Raw genomic sequence first — 9,467 nt, forward strand, 5'->3', positions numbered from 1 at the left:
GCACAGCTCTGACTTCTGAGGCTACTTGTGTGTGTAGTGTCGTGAAGCACGTATTTAAATGCTTTGCTGAACAGGGATGAGATTAAGCATGTGAGTAAAGTTAACAAGATGCTGAATTGGGGTCCCAATTAAAAACCATGTGCTATGTTTCTGTGTGTCCAGTCACAACTGCTTGAATTCTGAATATCAAATATTCACAACGAAAGTGTTTGTGAATGAGCCACAAGATCAAAGGGCCAAAGCTACACACAGCTGTATGGGAGTAAATTTAATGTAACTAAGAGATGGTAAAGGGGTGACTTGATTATAGTCCATAAGGACCTACAAGGGGAACAAAACTTTGATAACGGGCTCTTCAGTTGAATGGACAAAAGTATAGCATGGTCCAAAGACAGGAAGTTGATGTCAGACTGGAAATAAAATTAAAGTTTTTAACATTGAGTTACTAATTACTGGAATAATTTATCAAGGGTCGTGGTGGCAATTTTAAAAACATGACTGGATTACGCTCTCCCCCCCATCTTCTCCCCCACAAAAGACATGCTCTCATTCAAAGAGAAATTAATGTAGGGGAATTCTCCAGCCTGAGTTATGCAGGAGGTCAGATCAGATCACCACAATGATCCCTTCTGGATTTATAATCTTAGTCCATGAGTTTAATGTACATAAGCACTTGTGCCCTGAAAAGCTGCACAGGACACCCATTCACCCTTACTGACTTTAATAGAAGCGAGTTTTACCTGTGGGCACAGGTGCCGTCTTTCTAATTTTCCCCAGGGGTGCTTGGCCCATGCTCAGCCCCAGACTCTACCCCCACTCCAACCCTTCCCCCAATGCCCCACCCCTGTCCTGCCTCTTCCCACCCCATTCTCATCACCTCCCACAAGCGTGCTCCACCCCCTTCCTGCCAGTGCCTCCTGCACACCACTGAACAGCTGATCCCCCGTGGGCGGGAGGCACTGGGGGAAAGGGGAGAGGCCGATTGGCGGGTCCCACCAGTGGGTGCTGAGCACCCATTATTTCTTTTCCCTGGGTGCTCCTGCCCTGGAGCACCCATGGAGTCGACGCCTATGCCTGCGGGGAAAGAACTGACTCCATAGTATTGTTCTCAGTTTGTCCATCTCAGAAGGATGAAGAGATGAATTGACACTACAGGGCTCCACATCTCTCTCTCTCATGGCCTTAGCTCCTCAGCTGGTATAAATTGTCTGTTGACTTGATGGAGCTATGAGACTTTACTCCAACTGGGGATCTGTCCGAAGGTATTTCAAACCTGCTGCTTAGATTCTTAAGCTATCTGCTGCAGTGAAGTTTGGATGCTCTGTTGATTCCCCCCCCCCCCCCGGCCCTATAATTAATTCAGTAACAGCGGGGAATAACCTCATCATTAGAAAATTCCACCCATTACTCTATCGTTCTTACCAGAATTGTTTCATATCTTTTTGCTGTAGGCCCAGATATTCCCCTTGATTTGCATGTGGAATTCCCACTTGCTGTTCTTCTTCTAATCATTGAACCATTGGTGAAATTTATGGATGTGTGATGCTATCGGCACTCCACAATTCGTCTTTGAAAGAGCATGACAAATGGGCCAATGTTCTTTCTCACCCTACGCTGCCAGGAACCAGTGGAAGTGGTGGATCAGAGTCAAGAAAGTCTAGCAAAGGAAAATGTGGTTGGATAATTGGGATGTTTTATGAATATCTGTCTGGTTTCTACTGGACTGTGGAATTGTGTTTCCAAAGGATGTCATTGGATCCTCATCACCTGAGTCATTAGAAGACAAAGCATTGGAGAATATTATCATGTCTTGGCAAGGGGTGGTCTAGGTGGGCCAACAGGTCTTTTCCACCTCTCACTTCTGCACGCATGTAGAAATCAGTCTTTAATTTCCATTCAAGGATAATACTTGATGTCATTTGGAGCCACACACATGCATTTATAACACTTCCCTGGGTGGGTTATCAGCAGGAATTGAACCTATGCCCCCTGGTTCCATAAGCACAGCTAACAGGCTAACTCTGTTAGGTGGCAGCAGTTAGCAAGCTGGTATCCTCTTATCTTGTCTGCTATAGGAGGCTAAAGGAACCCTTGGCCAGCATAGTCTGGGACCACAGCCTCTCTGGTTTCAGGGCATTGGTGTTCCTTCCTGGGAAGGTAGGAATACCACTGTGGCTACAGTTACTACAGTGCTGTGGGATATGAATCACAGAATTTTAACAAGGAACAAGCTGAAAAATGACTCTGCAATGGATCTGGTCAGACTATTTTTTACAAATAATATTAGTTATGATTTTAGCCCCGGTCATTCTAGTGACTCATTCACAATGAACTCTGATGTTTTGGGGTCATAGCTAAGGATATTTTTACTAAGATAGGTCATGGGCAATAAAGAAAAATTCACAGAAACTGTGACCTGTCCCTGACTTTTACTAAAAATATCCCTGATAAAACAGGAGGGGGCTGGGCAGCTGCAGGGTGGCTGGGAGCTCTCGCGCCCCCCCCCACCTGTGGGGGCTCAGAGCTGCAGAGGTCCCCCTGCCCCACCACACAGATGGGGAGCTGTGGGGTACCCCCACTGCCCATGGTGGTTCGGAGCTTGGGGGCCCACTGTCTCTGGCGGCGGGGGTACCTCACAGCTCCCTGCCACTGTGGGAGGTGGTGGGAACCTGCAGCTCTCAGCCACCAGGGCTGAAGTCACAGAGGCCTTTGGAAGTCACGGATTCCGTGACCTCTGTGACGAAATTGTAGCCTTAGTCACAGGGCCGCCCAGGGGATTCAGGGGGCCTGGGGTCTTTGGCGGCGGGGGTCCTTCCACTCCAGGTGTTCAGGGCACTTGGCCGAAGACATGGAGCAGAAGGACCCCCGCTGCTGAATTGCCGCCGAAGACCCGGAGCGGAAGAAGCGGCGGTGGGTCCTTCACTTGCCCCCCACTCTGGGCGGCCCTGCTTAGTCATAGCCACTGTATTTCCAGTCCCAAGCATTCAAACCTCGTGAGTCAGGGCCCCAAACTTCATGTAATTAGTTTAAAAACCATGAAATAATAATCATAATAATAATACTAAGCGTTCTTTTTATTCAAAGGCCTTCTAGCTCGAGCCTTAAGGTCACACTCACGTCACATTTTCAAGCTGTTCTCTGCAGCCATGAGGGCTAGAAATATAGGGCTTGTTTTTACAGGGATGCTCCAGAAAGTTAACCTGAATTAACTTTTAAACTGGATTGGTTAAACTATGTTAATCTTCTGTGTAGATGCTCTTATTCAGAATTAAATCAGACCTAATTCATTAGTTTAAACCATTTGGAAAGTGTTTAATGCAGCTTGTTTAATCCACTTTTTAAAAGCTAGTTCAGATTAAGTTTCTTGAGCATCCCAGTGTAGAAAAGCCCCCCCTCCCTTTAAATGGCAGATGAGATTTTCATGCAATCTCTTAATTCAAGCATCTACGGTTTTATGAAAAAACACGAACTATAGAAAGATTGGTGGTGAAATCTGACGGCACCATATTTATGGCTAGTAAGCATTTGTAGTAGAATGCACCCTATTGAGAGACAGCACAAACTCTATACACAATTTAATAACCAATTAAAACTTCACAAGAGGGTTTACATGGAGCTGAACTGGTGCCTAAGCCCTCCTGGTGTCCCTCTGCACAGGCGTGAATTTCACCTTCACTGAATTTTTTGGATGAATAATTTTCAGACTTTAGGTTGCTCGTGAATTCTGCACTTTGACTATTCACCATGCATGTTGTGCAATAGGTCACCTAATTGATATAGTTTTTGCTCCCCAACTGGGTGTCTCACACATCTGAGAAATGAGAATAGTGAATAACAGTGCATGGCTAATGGGAATTATGTGCTAAAACTGATAATTTTAGGTATTCATAATCATTTGCATGACTGCATTATGTTGTCCAAAGACTTTGGAATAACAATGACCCTTTGAAACAAATTCCATGCTTTTATTCCTGAAAAAAGTAATAAATCAGGTTTTTAAAAATTTATTCAAGCAACTATAAATTATATCATACAGCATGTTTCAAACCCACATTTTATTACAACTGCTAAATATGGTAGAGCTAAAGATCAATTTTATATCATGTCATTATAACAGTTACATAAAGACTAAGACATAATACCAGTTAGTTAAATATAGTATCAATAAATATACGGTGTGCACTTTCAGGAGGTTTACTGACGTTTTAATATAAAACTTTTTAAGATCAATGAAAGCACATTGTTTGGGGAGCACTAAAATGACAGGCCCTGGAATGTTAACATAACTTTTATAATGCTGCAAGAATCAACAGAAATTCAATTTCTTGATTTATAGTGTATAACTTGCTTGTTACATAATCTCAGGATCAGAAGGGACCTCAGGAGGTCATCTAGTCCAACCCCCCTGTTCAAAGCACCCAGTTTTTGCCCCAGATCCCTAAATGGCCCCCTCAAGGATTGAGCTCACAATCCTGGGTTTAGCAGGCCAATGCTCAAACCGTTGAGCTACCCCTTCCCCTGTTTCATGCCTTTCATGGTATTTTAAACCCTTTGCAATGAGTTACAAACTGATGAGTTAGAAACTGATGCTGCATCGCCAATTGTTGGGGCCATCTTGCATTCAGCAGCAATTCCTGGATTGTCTTGGACAGTAAAGGCCAAGTCTTCTGTTTGGTGCACACGGGATGCAGAACTCCTCTGAAAATCTGGCCTATCTGTGGCACTACGGGAGTTGCTGAGTACTTTGGAAAATGTGGCTCTTATTTAGGTGCCTAAGTGGGAGCTGAGCTTTCTGGAAAATCTGCCCCCACCGGTGCTTGCTGAACGATGAATATCTGACCACAGGGGCTCAATCGTGCAAGGTGCTTAGGACTCCTCAACACCTATTGGAGATGGTGGGAATTGACGGCCCTCAGAAATGCAGCCTGACACTGAAAGAGGGAGCTAAGAAGCTGGTTAAATGAGTGGCAATATTGACTATGACACTGCGGCTGTCCCCTGCTCTTCTCAAAAAGTTCCAAGGGCTCTCCGCACCTGGGCAGCAACTGAGGGGGGGCTGAGTAGACCTTGGTTGACCAACTCATCCAATGGTGGTTGACTGCAGTCCTGCAGATTTAAAATCCCATCTCTCCCGCAGGGAATTTCCTGCCCTACTGAGTGAATTCCATGGAATAACACTGATCCTTGTCATTGCCTCTTTCTGACCTGAGCAGTTAGCCAAAGTTTGGGGCCTGGTGCAGATGATTAGTTGGAAGTAGAAAGTGATGGTGTCCAGTATTTTTACAATCTTGTTTACTTTCAAGGAATGTTCAAAGTCCTGCTTCTCCAAATACAGGAGGAACCAAGCAAAAAGGCAATAGTTTCTTAGCGTACAGCCCCAGATCTCTTTAACCAACATACTCCAAAAATTCTCTCTAGCTTTTTCCAGGATCACATTATGCTCAAAGGTTACTCATTGGTTTTCTTACCTCTGCCTTGCTCTGTCTTGTGTGCTCCCTTCCCTCACCCTATCTGCTTCACCAAAACAATACTCTGCAAAAGCCCTCCCCTCACTCAGTCCCAAAACTCCTAGGTGGGTTCACAACCCCTTGTCTTAGGTGTGTGGCAGCACCCCCTGACTTGAAGTGGTAGACGGTTTTCAGTTTGGTTCAATGGCTCTCAGCACCCCCACTTTACAAATTGTTCCAGCTCCCCTGTTACTGATAGTTATGGCCATTGAGGAGTGTGTTAACACCCAGTCTCAGAGGTTTGTGATGCAACAACCAAAGCTCTGTACAACTTTTCGTGAGTGATGTACCCGAGTATTCGGATTCTAATTTCTAAACTGTATTGATAAATCTATTCACCTAAATTTGGGTTATTGCTGATTCTGTACTCTCTGCAGCATATGGCATTTAAAAAACCAACTTTGTATTTGTGGATAATATAAGCACTATACCCACATGTACAGACACTCTTTCCCCAACCTTTGTACTATATAATGTGTTTTAGCATTAGCTTTAGTAACACAGTTAAATCTCTCAGCATCACATTCTAATAAAACACCTTTCCTCCCTTCAAGGCAGGTTTGATCTGAAAGATCCAGGACTGTATAGATACTGCTCAGTTGGTGGTTTAATAGTTTTCTATCTAACCCTTTGGAGGGAGTGAATTTAGTGCTGCTGAAAGGCACTGGGCTGATAAAACTGGAGACTGGGCTAGTTGTTGACGTACAGCTCTCCCAATTTGCCACTGGTGTGGAGGGACCACATCTGGCAGCAAGGGATCATTCATTCTCCATGGCTCACTCAGATCTTGGCTATTCTACTGAGGCTGCCAATCATATAACACATCTTAAGAATGTCACAGAGGATGAAACACAATATAAAAATGTTTTTCCCTTCTCAAGCACAACCCATGGTTGAGCCAGAGTTATGGATGAGCAGAGGACCCCACCAACCATTTCTGAACCCATCTTAAAAAGATGTTCTGGTTTCAAAGGCAAGAAGATTTTAGAAAGCCTGGAAATCAAAAATGACATGTCCAGTGGGAGAAAGATTTCTTGTCTCTGCTGGTGGAGAGAGAACGCTTCCGTGTTTTCAGAGGAATGATTAATAAAATTGGCCAGAAGAAAACCAAAAATGAGAGAATGTTACCATTACATTCAAAGAGTCTAATTCATTGCTCAGGATAAAAATTGGGTTAAAATTGCCCAGAAGAGCTCCTGTCTGCTGCCTCCATCAGAACATCTGACCCTCTCTTTTGGCTGAAGCTTGCACATGAAAGCTTTAAGCATCCAGTGCATGTTTATGTACATCAAAGCCAGCTACGGTTAAAGCAAACATTTGCTTTCAGGCAGGCAACAGATCAACGAATAAATAAATCTTAACAGCCTGAAAGTTTCTGCTGAATCTAAGTGAATAGACCCTCTACACTGGAGTAAAGTTTCAGTGTGTCATCTGATGAACACTGGATTTCCACGTTTCCACAACTGCTTCTTCTTTTTGTGTTTTAAAAAAACAAAACAGGAAACAACTGTTTCCCCTGACTGAAAGTGGATAAGAAACTCAGAAAAATCTGACTTTACAAAGATTCTTACATTTCGAAAGGCAGACAGAAGCATGTGAATTTTAGTTCAGTTTTTGTCAGGTAACAAATTATAGATCACCAACTGGGAGACTTATAGCTTTACTTTCTCTGGTCTCCCTTGTACTGAGTTCACTCTTGTTTGGGCATCTTTGTCTTGGGGGCATGTCTTCTTATTTCAATGCACTTTGAAATGATATTCACCAAAATCGTTGTCTATTACAAAATATTGCTTTTTCTTATACAGGATCTACATGGTTTCTTTCATATTAGCCAGCATAATCGAACAATTCAAATGGCTGAGTAGCCAATGGTTGGTGCATTTTCACACAGAAATCAGCTCAGAATTACAGTTGTGTAAAATTCATTTATATTTTTATTATAAAACTTTGGAAACAGTAAGCCAAGTCTACTCTACCTTGAAGGAAACAGCGTGTACTATAAGATAATACAGTTATTTATATGAAAATATATTACTATAGCAAAATGCTATACTGGTCTCTAACACCCACATCGGGCAAATATTTGTGACATTCAATCTGATTCTTTTAAAGAATGACATTTCTCCTTAGTTCTCTTTTGAAATGATGGGCCAGTCAGGATGTTAATTAAACAAAGCACTTTGTGGGTTGGAGGGAGACACTGTCAAGGTGAAAAATCAGATTTCTTTAAAACTGTGTCTTAATCTATGGTTTCAGAGTAGCAGCCGTGTTAGTCTGTACAGCTCACTTCATTGGATGCTCAAATAAATGCCCAAATAAATTGGTTAGTCTCTAAGGTGTCACTAATCCTCCTTTTCTTTTTGTCTTAATCTATGTTTCTAATAACACATAATTGTGATTTAATGCCTTGATCCTTTCATCTGATCTGTGCAGGCACTTCCTTATGGCCATGCAGACTCCCTTTGCAATCAGGGGTCTGCCCAAGAGAATTGCCTTGCAGGATCATGGTCTAAATCGTTTAAAAAAACATAATTTCTTTTTCACTATTTGTGGCAGTTGTTTTCTTTATTTATATCACTCACTGGGCTGTTCAAGTTCATTTTCTGCCTGTCGGCCCCAGTCCTTCAAACACTTAGTCACATGCTTGGCCCATTAATGTGAGGAGCCCATTAACTTTAGCGGGATAACTCATGTATTTATAGTTATTCACACCTAAGTGTTGCAGGACTGGGGCGATAGTTTCATTCTCTGTTGCTCATGCATTAGAACAGTTCTGATGTCTGTGGGTTTCCAAAACTGTGAGGGGATGATTTAAATTAGAGAAAAATATTTCCATTGAATTGAACCAAATCAGAAAATCTTCTATAAGAACATAATTGTTCACATTCAATTTTGTAAAACAAACAAACAAAAAAACCTTTTAGAAAATCCAAAGTTTCAGCTTAAGCCACTTGACAGTGCCTCAAAGTTTCAATCAACTTTTTAAAAATCCATTACCCGTAGTACTATTTACATGCTTTTTGCAACCATTTTTAACTGCCTGGGTCTGATTATCCTCTCAGTGGAGATTCTCCTGATATACACCAGTGGAAATGAGATGAAAATCTGTTTCTTTGTATACATACTGGTCACCATCATTGTTACAGAAGCACAATAACAGAGAAAATTTCCACTGGAGATTATGTGCAGGGTTAATATGCCACCGCCACTTTAAAACAAGTGACGCAAGAAAAATCACTTACGTACATAAATGCAATAGCACAAAGAAGAGTTGCATATGAAAGCCTACATTAAGTGGACTATAAATACAGACTCCTGGAAAATAAATATGGGTTTGTTTTGTGGATAACAAGGTGAGGACTACTAACAGCTAATCTGTGATTACAGCCGGGCTGTGAAATGTATGATAAATATACACTGGAAAGACATTGTATGCGTCTCATGTGAGGAAAGTCTTATTATTGCTCTAGGACTTCCTAGAACATGAACAGAATATATCTATTTGTCTCTATATCGATATCTCCAACAGAGTCTTTTTTTATATGCCATGTACTGTACGTTCCATTCCTTTCCCCTAAACTCATTTTACTATGATTTAGTGCACCCGGCATTAAGTATTGATGACTTGATTTTTACATATATTTCAATCAGGTGTAGAAATTTATTGGCATTGCATCATGATCAAAGAATAATGCCACAGCATCCCAAGATAGAAACAAAGAGCTCTGTGGATTTCTATAACTGTCATAGAACTGCTTGAATTTTGCCTTCATGGATACACTTCACAGAAGTGCTAATATCAGGCTGCTGCAAATTACCTGTCCTGGGCAGGTGTGCTGTGATGAGAGCGTCTTAGCTTAACAGTGGTACCTTCCTTGGGCCTAACCCACAGCTAGGGAACTAGGAGGAGAAAAGCAGGAGGCAAAAAGAGAAAAGACCATGTTTTTTTAAAAAAACTTT

Source organism: Eretmochelys imbricata, chromosome 16 (genome assembly GCF_965152235.1).
Source record: "Eretmochelys imbricata isolate rEreImb1 chromosome 16, rEreImb1.hap1, whole genome shotgun sequence".
NCBI classification, from domain to species: Eukaryota; Metazoa; Chordata; order Testudines; family Cheloniidae; genus Eretmochelys; species Eretmochelys imbricata.